General features: G+C 42.7%; 1 protein-coding gene across 1 annotated transcript in view; it reads right to left on the reverse strand.

Annotated features, from left to right (window-relative positions):
* The window catches only part of LOC126982372 (uncharacterized), a 260,842-nt gene that overhangs the window by 196,514 nt on the left and 51,828 nt on the right, over nt 1-12,500 (reverse strand). Inside the window, exon 2 of the mRNA XM_050834383.1 lies at nt 3,990-4,030. The gene's annotated coding sequence lies outside the window, so the exon portion shown is untranslated. The remainder of the gene's footprint in view (nt 1-3,989; nt 4,031-12,500) is intronic.

A 12,500-nucleotide genomic window follows, 5' to 3' on the forward strand; every position in this document is an offset into this window, starting at 1 on the left:
ACAACAACAACAACAGCATGTCTGGCAAGGTGCTTATCCATCTATTGCTCATGTGGATCTGCACCCATTTACTGAACCTGCAGCGATCTGAGTAGTCCTGGTTCACGCCTGGTGAGTCAACAACTGATCGTATCCAAGTGCTCCTCGTACTGGTGGAGCGCCGATATATGTTTTGACAGGACTTGCAACTTAATGCTGATCTTATGAAGACATTTAAATAAAATAAAAAATCACGACACTCTGGTCTCCTGTGACACCGTTGGATTCCTGCAAGAACCTGTGCTCTGGGACTGAGAGTGCTGTGATGTATGGGGGGCGGGTCCAGCTTCTTTCCCGCGAACGCGTGAGAGGGGCAGAGCTGTGTCCTTGTCCCATAGCTAGTATTCACCACTTGCACGGACTGGATATTAGGCAGAGTTGTTGATCAGAGTCACTGTGGAGTAACTGTTTGCAATACCATGTTCACCGGCCTTATTGTCACAGATGATGCAATAATCCAGTCACTAGAGGTTCTGCTGATGGCTCTTGAAGCATTGCAGAAGGCGAAGCCCTTGCCAGTTCAGTTATCTTGGGCCAAGACCAAGGTACAGGCGTTTGGAGGCATACTTAGTAAAACAGTATACAGTCTGCTCATGCGTGAGGAGAGGATATTGATATCTTGGAAAATTTCACATAAGGTGGTAGAGTAGTGAAAAACAACGGTGGTCTCGTTGCGGGTGCAACGTCCAGGAGGATGCAGGTTCGCGTCCCGCCCGACGCGACAATACAAGATGGCGCCACTATAAACATTCGCCTGCGCCATAACGGGCTGGGCCGACCATCAGGCCCCACCGCGAAGAAGACTTGGGCAGACCATCAGGCCCCACCAGGAAGAAGCCTACCGGCGCATTAGGCCGCAACGTAAAAAAAAAGAAAAAAAAAGTAATATGGCGGAGATGCTTGACATGGTGTCATGGACTTGCTTAGCACGGCTATATGATGTAGTCGATACTTGTGTATAGAATGACATAGATCCGGATCTCCATGTCACTTACGCTCTATTGCTGTGAGACATTGATACTGAGTAGGCTACTGACTTGAAGAGGTAGACTGATGCATTTGGATATAAGTGGCTACGCAGAATTGTGAGATATTGCTGGAGTGACTTTGTGTCAAAGGGGCGATTACTGCGTGAGACTCATTCAATGCCTATTACTTTCATAATCCGTGAACGCCAAGTCTTGCTATACGGCATGTGGCACACTGCCTAGAAGTCGTCCATGCTCACCGAGTTGTTTCTGTAAGAGATACTCCCATGTGGAAGAGGCTAAAGAGACGCCCACAGAGTTCGTAATTCGAGGAAGTCAATAGATCCTACCATGAGGTATACTTAGGATGAAAAGGAGGGTAGTGGCTTAATGGTCAGCGTGTGGGTGCAACGTCCAGGAGGATGCAGGTTCGCGTCCCGCCCGACGCGACAAACAAGCTGGCAATTTTTCAGTCATGGCCAAGTGCCCTAAGACTACCCCCATTCTGTCCTGAAGACCACCTATCAACCGGAACTCCAGCTTTTCTCTAAAAGAGGATCTACGATGAGATCCGGGGGCAGGATGAACCATGCAAGATGAATCTACTATAACCATTTGCCTGCGCCAGAAGAGTCTGGGGCCGACCTCCAGAACCCAATAACGAAGCCTACCGGAGCCACAGGCGAAGCGTAAAAATAATAATAAGACAAAAGGAGAGTTGCCCAGAGGAACTCTCGGGTTTGGCGTCGAAGGATGGGCGAGGTGACACACTACCCGACGTACGTATGCCCTACTGAATGATTGATATCTACGTAGTATTTATCTATCCATTATTTATATCTATCTATATATCAATATCTGTATATCTTAATGTGGGTGTTTCTGTGTGTTTTGTGTGTGTAGAAAGGGTTCTTCGCGTGTGATTATACACACACACACACACACACACACACACACATGCATTCATTCATTCATACATGCTTATACCAGTCATCACCAAGGAAACCAACCAGGATTAACAGAAAAGTAAAGTTAGGTAAAAACCTCCTCCATCTTCAGTCAGCCTGAAGTGGAGGCTATCAACTCCGCTTTTGATTGACTTAAGGGCCTGATGGCTCCTGAAAGTGGCCAATCACTGAGTTTGAAGCAGCGGGTATTTGAATTTTTTTTATCTCCCCTCTCTCTCTCTCTCTCTCTCTCTCTTTGCCTCCTGTGGGTAATAATAGCTCTCAGTCCTTCACTATGTGTTTGTGTGTGTGTGTGTGTGTGTGTGTGTGTGTGTGTGCGAGAGAGAGAGAGAGAGAGAGAGAGAGAGAGAGAGAGAGAGAGAGAGAGAGAGAGAGAGAGAGAGAATTATACATGGCGAATGTATATTATGTTAGTGGATAGTAATTATTCATCATTAACGTTAATAATTTCATTAGTTATATTTTATTTTTATACGTGGCTGAGTGGTTAGCGTGCGGGCCCCGCATTCACCAAGTTCTGGACGACGCGGGTTCGAATCCGCCGCTACTACCTGGGATTTTTCAGTCACCATCGAGTGGCCTGAGACTACCCACATGTTGTCCTGAAGACCACCCATCAACTCGAACTCTAGAAGAACCATCCAAGGGGGGCAGCATCAGACAAGAAAAGATGGCGCCACTATAAACACTTGCCTGTACTAAGACGGGCTTGGGCCGACCTACAGGTCCCTCAAGAAAGCCTACCAATGCTACAAGCTTCGACGTGAAAAAGAAAAACAAATGATAATTTTTTTTAATATATATATATATATATATATATATATATATATATATATATATATATATATATATATATATATATATATATAAACTGATATTTTGTTTTACATCTACCCATATTCTATTCATATCCCTTACTTTAATATTACATTTTTTCTTTCTTGTAAGGCTGTTTTAGCCATCATCTGGTCCACATTTCTCAAACCCAGTTTCTATTTGCTTCCCAGACTCAACACAATTCAACTTCAATACATTTTTTCCTTTGATGCAGTCGTCCATTTTATTGTTTTATATATTATGGTAATTATTTTTTTTTTCATTTTTTCCATTGAGTTAGGTAAGATTGAGTTTTTACATCTAATTTCCATCGCCTTCATTTCCTTCTCTTTTAATTCCTTCCTTCAATTTTACACTAACCTTATATTTATTTTTCATCTTTTACTTGTTGAAATCAATTATCTTTTTCCATCTCTATGTTCCCATTTTCAATTAGATTTGTTTTCAATTTATAGATTTTTATATTTCCTCTAAGTTCCTAACCCTCTCTTAACCTGTTTTTGAATCTCCAGAGCTCTTTTTCACCCTTTTTGGCATTATTTTTATTTACCGTGCCTCATTTCTCTCTACTTTTTTTTTTCAATTTAAACAGGGGAAGCTTTGGCTGAGTGGTCAGCGTGCTGGAGTGGCGTTCAGGAAGACGCAGGTTCATGTCCCGCCCGACGTGACAAAAAAGCTGTCAATTTTTCAGCCATCGCCGAGCGGCCTACGACTACCCACGTGCTGTCCAGAAGATCATCTATCAATCCGCACTCTAGATTCTTTTGAAAAGAAGATCAAAGATGGACTCCAGGGGACAGCATGGTCCGAGCAGGATGGCGCTACTATGAACACTTGGCTGCGGCACAACGGGCTGGGTCCGACCACCAGAGCTCACCAAGAAAGCCTGCCGGCGACATCGGTGAAACGTAAAAAAAAAAAAAAAAGGTTTATTACTGACTCACTGCAATATACTCTCTCTCTCTCTCTCTCTCTCTCTCTCTCTCTCACACACACACACACACACACACACATACACACACACACACACACACACACACACACACACACACACACACACACACAAACCCACTTTCACTCCCTGTCGACGTGTCTGTTTCCTCCATAATTTTCTCTCGTGTTCGCGTCCATGATATGTATAAACGTTCGCAGGAAAAAGGAAAACAAAAATACACACCTGGAGCCACATCTTGAAGGCGCCGCGCCCCTTTTGCTCACCTGGGGAAAGCAAAGAAGAGTTAGAGTGCGACTGTTACCTAATAGTTAAGGGAAGACGAAGAAAGGGAAAGGGTGTGTATGGCTGTGCTTAGGAAGTTTGTGTTTGAGGAGGCGAAAAATTGAAAATGTAAACATAGTTATTCTTTTTTGAGTAGTTTGAGTTCTTTGTATGTGTTTTTGATATTTTGCCATGCATATTTATTGTGTGTATTGCTTTCATAGTCGAGACTAGAGTAAGTATTCTTTTGAATATTATGTATATTTCTTCTGGTGGTGAAAGTTTCATACATTTAGAAAACAGTGTTTTGTTTTAAAAATGTTATTATATGTTGTTATGTCTTGTAGACTAGAATATATAACGACACATTTTAAAAGCAAAACAAAAGTCTTAGGTTTTGAAAATACGCCATTTTACTTTCTCTTAGACTTTTCAGCATTGCCCTATATATAAACACACACACACACACACACAAACATATATACATACAAAAAAAAAAACTCGCACGCACTCACGCATACATACTTACATACATATACACGCTTGCATGCACACACACACACAAAAAAAATACACATAAACATTATTTACTTATTTACTTCAATACTTATAAATATATCACGTTTTGGGTGTTGTAAGCTTTGTCCATGTTTATTGCGTGGTGTGTTAACTTTGCAAGGACAGATGTGATTATTTGTGAGCATGTGAAAAAAAATTCTTAGGGCTCCACCTGCGCCGTTGGGAGCAGCAAGCAGTTAGTGAGGCCGCGTGCGGCAGTGATCCTCACCGGAAGTTTTCCGCCATAACGTCGTGTCAGCGTCTAGAGCGTCTGGAGGTCACGTACACGAGAGCACTTGAGTGTCATAAATATCCAGGCATGGGTGTGCGTGCTGCCGTGGAGGGATAGAAACATGGATGTGCGTGCGGCTGTGAAAGGAACAGGAGGTTGAAGTGAAGGAAGGAGGAGGGGGGTGGGAGGGGGGGAGGGGGGGAGGGGGGGGAGCGGTCTCCCTCCAACACTAACACTTATTTGCCCTGCCAAGTTAACGTCTCAAGATCGTGAGAAACAATGAACTTGAAACTTTCTCGTTCGTCTTCGCCTAACGTTTAATTTGGTGTCTGGAGAACATATCAAGTAAAACTCTGGAAGTATATTATTTTTACATGAAAGGTGACAGTTCAAGGGCAAAGCTACAACACCCTCTCCCGCAATGTACCGTTCTCACAAAGAGATTTCATAAGAAGTTCCAAAGTATAATGAAAATAAGTCAGAAAAGTGTCCTTATGCTCGACTCCAGACACATTGAAGTCTTAGGTAGAGAGAAATACATACAAATGAAAGCTGTCCCTTAATTTATGAGTGAAAGAAATTAAATATTTAGGAACGGATATGGATGAGCTAAGGTAGCAAGTAGCCTGGAGGTAGGGCATGGGAGTAGTTGAGGCATGCATTTATCAAGCTTGAAAAAGCAGTCTGCATAAAAAATACTGATAGAAGACAGGAAGAAAAGTAAAACCAGCTAAATTTGCAAGAAGACGGTCAGTAGAAAGGGAGAGCTGATGAGACGAAAAGACTCTACGTATATAAGAAAAAATCAATCTAAAAGAGTTCTCACATAAGATGCATACCCCATACAGAGATGGACAAGGCCCTTGTATACTGTTACCAAATAGAAAGGGAAAAAAATACTGGTAATCATACCTCGAAGAAGCTGAATGGGATATAAATATTCTACTTGAGATTTTGAGTTTTGGACATTTCAAGAATGCTTAATGTAGCAGATGAGGCGAGCTGTGTTTCAAAAAATGAGGGGACAGATGTCCGAAAGGTTGTTGTCTGGGGAAGTACATTCAGTATCATGAGAGAGCAAGTTTCTAAGTTTTTAAGTACGAGAATTCCTCTAACCCCTCCCAGGTGTTTGGCAACTAATGCATGGTGAATGCACAAACTGTCGGGAATAGATGCGTAATAATACCCTCTCTAAAGTACACAGGGGCAGGTCTATCTGAATGAGGAATGCAGCGTCCTCAACCTCCCCGAGCTGTCTTTCCCATCTCTCTCTCTCTCTCTCTCTCTCTCTCTCTCTCTCTCTCTCTCTCTCTCTCTCTCTCTCTCTCTCTCTCTCTCTCTCTCTCTCGTCCCTATCTGGAAAGGGAAAGGGGACCGCCAGGACTGCAAAAACTACCGTGGTATTACACTGCTCAGTATGCCAGGCAAGGTGCTTGCCCACCTATTGCTAATGCTAATTCACAGCCAGCTGCTGAAGCTGCAAAGACCTAAACAGTCGGGGTTCACGCCTGGTAAGTCAACAACTGACAGTATCCTAGCGCTTCGCGTACTGGTGGAGCGCCGACGTGAGTTTCGGCAGGGGATGCTTGCAGCCTATGTCGACCACAAGAAGGCGTTTGACTCAATGCATCGCGACGCACTCTGGGATTTTCTGCGACTCCGTGGGATTCCTGCGAGGAATATTGATTTGCTGACTGGCCTGTATTTTGGGACAGAGAGTGCTGTGAAGTGTGTGTGGGAGTGCTTGTCGAGCTTCTTTCCCGTGAATGCGGGAGTGAGGCAGGGCTGTGTCCTTGCCCCATCGCTTTTCAACACTTGTATGGACTGGGTACTGGGCAGAGTTGTGGACCAGAGTCATTGCGGAGCATCCATTAGCAATAACAGGGTCACTGGCCTTGTTTTTGCCGATGATGCAGTAATCCTGGCGCAGTCGCTGGAGGTTTTGGTGATGGCTCTCGAGGCACTGCACGAGGAGGCGAAGCCCTTGGGACTTCAGGTCTCCTGTCCCACGACCAAGGTGCAGGTGTTTGGAGGCTTGCTGGATGACACAGTACAGTCTGTTCATGCGTGTGGCGGGGACGTTGAGATCTCAGGAAGTTTCACGAATCTTGGTAGCGTAGTTTATAACAACGGTGAGTCTGGCCAAGAAGTCTTACGGCGGATTGGTCTGGCCCACGGTGTTATGGACTCGCTCAACACGAGTATATGGCGTTGTCGATACCTGTGCAGAAGGACAAAGATCCGGATCTTCAAGTCCCTTGTGCTCCCTGTCTTACTCTATGGTTGTGAGACATGGACACTAAATAGGGACTTGGAGAGGAGGATTGATGCCTTTGGTAATAACTGTCTACGCAGAATCATGGGTTATCGCTGGAATGACTTTGTGTCAAACCGGCGACTACTCCGTGAGATTGATTCGACATATATTACCTGCATAGTTCGTCAACTCCAACTCCGGCTATACGGGCACGTGGCACGTTACCCTGAAGCTGATCCTGCTCAACGGGTTGTCTCTGTAATAGACAAACAATCCTGAGTGGAGGAGGCCAAGGGGACGCCCACGGAGTTTGTGGCTTGAGCAAGTCGATAGATCCTGCCGGGAGGTACTCGGGTTGGGAAGGGGGCCTGCATGGAGACTCGCCCGGAGGGACCCCCGGGCTTGGCGTCGTAGGGTGGGCGAGGCGACGCACCCCCCGGCGTATGCCCCCACTGATTGATTCATAAAGTACACAATAACTACTATTTCTTAACTGTGATGCGTTTTTAACCTATAAAATTTCGCGAATGAATAACTACGAAGTGATATATAAAACCGATCACTAACATATCCATGGTTTCAGGTATTTATATCAATCATCAAAGTTTCCTTAGCAACACACGCAGGTATCGTAGAAGCCATTGTAACCGCGAGGCCAGACGGCTGGTGACTGCTGTGACACTTGAACCATGTCTTCCTATCCACCTTGGGTGGCCACTCATAACAGTGCCCTTTTGTCTCCATAGACTCCAATACTGTGGGCCCTGCATAAAGTGTGGTTTATACCGCACACTACAGTGATTGCCGGCCTCACTTGTTGTTGCATCGGAGCGTTGAGACGCAGTGGTTCGGCACCTGTGTCGTGCTCAGTTAGATTTACTTTCACTGCTTTCATCCTGGGGTTGCATAACACACAGTTCGGTCATCGTCAAACAGTTATTTACATTAACAACACTAATACTACTTTAATTATTTTTCGTGACTGGAAGCTATCTTGTAAAATATTTTCACTTTAGTTTATTGATAATAACTCTGAAAAATGTTTCTCCCTTATTAAAAAAAAAAAATCACTACAGCCACACTTGTACTAACACCTAACTCTGGTACAAGATACCCGAGTTTGGTTTTGTACATTAAAGGCGGGTTGGTTTTATACATTAAAGGCGGGCACGAGGTACTATCATAAGGGTATATAATAATCTTTTCGAGCTATTATTTTGTTTTCTCGGAATAAAAATCAGCTGTCCATGTCCATGACTCGAGACTGGTTTACCTCACCTCGTATGTACATTACCCTTTTCTTATTTCTTCCATGATAATTTTTGTTATCATTGTCATTTCCCTGTGTTGTAACGTTGGGCGGGCTCTGACTTGTATATTCATCTTTAAGCAAATGTTACAAGACCACGCTGAGCTAGTACACAGTGGCAAGAATGTAACACGGCTTGACGATAGTACCTTGCTAGAATCTGTTGTGGCCGCGTGCAGTCAGCCTGATATTATGGCACTTAAAGTAAAATTGGGTTCTTTGAGAGCTTCTTTTGCCGTCGACACCGGCGCTGCGGTTAATGTGTTGTCGGAAGAGACGTACATGGCTTAAAAACGCGCGTCTCGTGGAGGTCGATGGGGCCTTCGACCCTCTGACCTAAACCTTTGTGGTGTCACCAGCGATAGTCTTAAAATCCTTGGTGCTGTTCGTTTACCTGTGAGATTAGGCAAAAATACTCCTATCATACGTTTGGATAGTTAGACGACTAGGTTGACATAAATTTGAGCTTTGCGATCTAATTTTTGAATACACACGAAATTGTGCATAGTGATCGTTTCAAAAGACTAGCGCCCAGCCTGAGGTCCCTGATTCGACCTTAGTTGATCCTGCCAGAACCGGCCTTTTGCCTCAGCCTGACGCCGCTTTGTCTATCTTTCCGCCACACGACTATAACCTGCGTCCTCGCAATTGCTAACTTATGTTTGGTTCCAGAGTTTTGCCTGCATCTTTTTCATGCAAGAGGGGAGTGCTGGAGTACAACCTCCTCACTGTAACTTTTTATTGCTGATGTAAGGCAGTCTTCTTGTTTGTTTGGAACCGTAATAATAGAGGGTGCAGAATAACATAGGGATAGGTACTTTTAACCTTGAACCTCATTTGATTCTGCTTGAAACAAAGACATTTTTCCTGCACAGACAGTCTTAACTAAACTTGAGCAGGCGATGCTATTTTTGCTTTTAACATAAATTTTCTGAGGTTGCTCCCTAACCTTTCCTTTAACCAGCATGGGGATGTCTGTAAGTTTTTAAAATAAGCGGACAAACCTTATATTTTGCTTGACATACCACTGCTACTCGTTACGGGAATAATTTTTGAAGTCAGAGATGTCTGTCATCCACGTTTGTTCCGATCGGGGGATAGGTGGAAATACAGTGGCTTGACCATTTTTTTTTATTGATGTCTATTAATGCTGGAATTACATTGATTAATTATTAATGCTGGATTTATGTATTTCAGTGTGGGTAGTTACAACGGTAATTTCACAACTTTGTGACAGGATTTTCTTTTATAGTACTGTAGACCTGAAAAACGGATTATCACTATCATTATTTTTGTTCAGGTTCCCTTTTTGCGTTAATGTTTGCGCAGTGGTGCTGACCCAGACGATGCTTCTAAGGCTCCTTGTCATCACATTGTAACTATTATTCTTCCTTAGGAGACTCTACGGATAACACTACTTATTTTCACACAGCCATTTTGTGAAAGTTTTTGTGTCGGTGGTGTGTCCCGAAAGTTCAACTTAAAGCGGAGCTCCTTCAAGGATCTTCTTCACTATTCCCAATAGCTCCATTACCATGTATCCTAACAACCGTGTAGTCAATTCAAATTTTCTAGGATGAATTATGTATAAAATAATCTTTTCGATCTATTATTTTGTTTTTTTCGGAATAGGAATCAGCTGTCCATGTCCATGACTCTAGATCTATTTACCTCACACCGTAAGTACATTACCCTTTTCTTATTTCTTCCATGATAATTTTTTTTATCATTGTCATTTCCCTGTGTTGTATCGTTAGGCGGGCTCTGACTTGTATAATCATCTTTAATTAAGCAAATGTTACAAGACCACGCTGAGCTAGCACACAGTGGAAAGAATATAACATGGGTTGGTACATGCCCTAGGGATACGGTGGGTCGCGAGGTCGCGACTTTTAGGTGACCGAGCGATGTAAGTCACTAATGTAAATATAAAATCATGTACTTATGAATGTATGTGAAGGCATCACGCCACATTATGTTGTTGGACACGTAGCTGTTTATGGCCGTGAGAGAGAGAAAGAGAGAGAGTGGCGTGATATTGGAATGTGCCTCGTTGACACCGGAGGTTTGAAACTTCCGGCGAGAGCCAGGGCAAAAAGCCGGGGACGAGCGCCGGGAAGAGAAGCGGAAGAGCGAGAGTGCCAGCCAGAGGTGCGCTCCGCTCTGGGTGTGGCTTTTGCAAAGGCGACTCCTCACACACTGTAACTATACTTTTAAAAGACTGTAAATATAGTTAAATGCTCAACGCACGTTTTTATATACCAGAGAGAGAGAGAGAGAGAGAGAGAGAGAGAGAGAGAGAGAGAGAGAGAGAGAGAGAGAGAGAGAGAGAGAGAGAGAGAGAGAGAGAGAGAGAGAGAGAGAGAGAGAGAGAGAGAAACAGAAGTGAAGGAAGTCCGCTCGGCCATATCTACATCACTTCCAAGTTCACCACTTATTGTAAGGCATTTTGTTATCTTACCAACTTCAATCAACTTGTGGTGCAGGCAACGGTGACTCCGGCTCTGACAGTGAGGTAACAGTGTGAGCCTGAATACCATTAACAAACAATGCAAGTGTTAGACACAAACCATCTACCAAAAACGTCTAACATATAGATAAAATAAATAAAAATAATGCAGAGCAGAGCGATGAGCCACTGCCAAGGAACGGAAGACACTCTCAGAGTCTACTGAGGGTCCGGACTGACTCAATTGCTCCACAGGAACGTCAAGTAATGCGCATGATATCATGGAGGTCGGGTACCGTAATTAGTGTTCTAGGATTAAGATTCTAAGGTTGGTATTACAAGACACTTTCGATTCTCACATCAATTATTTCTAAAGGTCAAAGAGAGGGTCAGTCGGGTTCTAATGTGTGTTCCTTCAGGTTCATGGTACAAAAGAAGGGTCACACTACCACCAGGGTCATAAAACTACTCCTGGAAACGCCCACAACTCCTACGAAAGCCTTGTCAAATATGTGTTCTTGGGCTGCGACATGTCTTGTAATACGACCATAAATATCAATCAAAATAAAGGCAGAAGGACGATAAAGGGAAAGAATATACCAATTAATATAAGGTTTACATTTATATAGCTAAACCAGAAGCTTTTTGTCCGTTCTTTTCAATATATTTTCTAGTAGTACCGTATAAAATCAAAACATGTGGGGGTGAGGGAGGTGCACACTCCCTGGCGTGGTACTTCTAGGTGGCACTAAATCGAGGCGAGTCATGCAGACAAGTTTGTTTAAAATCCATGTCATTCTCTCTCTCTCTCTCTCTCTCTCTCCTCTCACACACACACACACATATATATATATATATATATATATATATATATATATATATATATATATATATATATATATATATATATATATATATATATATATATATATATATATATATATATATATATATATATATATATATATATATATATATATATATATATATATATATATATATATATATATATATATATATATATATATATATATATATATATATATATATATATATATATATATATATATATACAAGATCTGGTGGGTGCATATAGCGATATATTTCTTGAAGTTATACAAGATAATTTCATAGGAAGGTAGTTACTAAGGCCTACCAGGGGAGATAACATATTGGACTTGGTCTAACCAATACAGATAACTTGCTAGACCTGGTGAGTTGGAGGTGGGCGGAGGTTATACAATAGAAGTGACCTGGGAACGGTTCGTTTTGGGGATTGGACGGGCGGTAACCCCGTGATCCAAACTGAGTGTTGGTGCAAGATTTAGAACGGGTGAAGCTACGAAGGGAGACTTCGAAGACATCTTGAAAGGTAAACTGGGATGGCCAAGAGTTCATGAGGGCCAGAGACCAAACCGAGGAGAGCCAGGAAGGAGAGGTGAAATGTAATACAATAATTTAGTTAGAGTAATAGTAGAGGGCAAGAACAGCATATATACAGCGAACACTGTCTTAGAAAACAATGATCCTAAGTGGATGACTCGTGAAGAACAACGAATTAGGTTGAAGAATTTATGAAAATAAAGAATGAAAAGAATCTCACTCGCCGTCGAACTATCTAGATTAGTTAAGAAAACACCGGAATAACAAAAAGAACTATATGAAAC

The sequence above is a fragment of the Eriocheir sinensis genome, chromosome 50, assembly GCF_024679095.1.
Source record: "Eriocheir sinensis breed Jianghai 21 chromosome 50, ASM2467909v1, whole genome shotgun sequence".
NCBI classification, from domain to species: Eukaryota; Metazoa; Arthropoda; class Malacostraca; order Decapoda; family Varunidae; genus Eriocheir; species Eriocheir sinensis.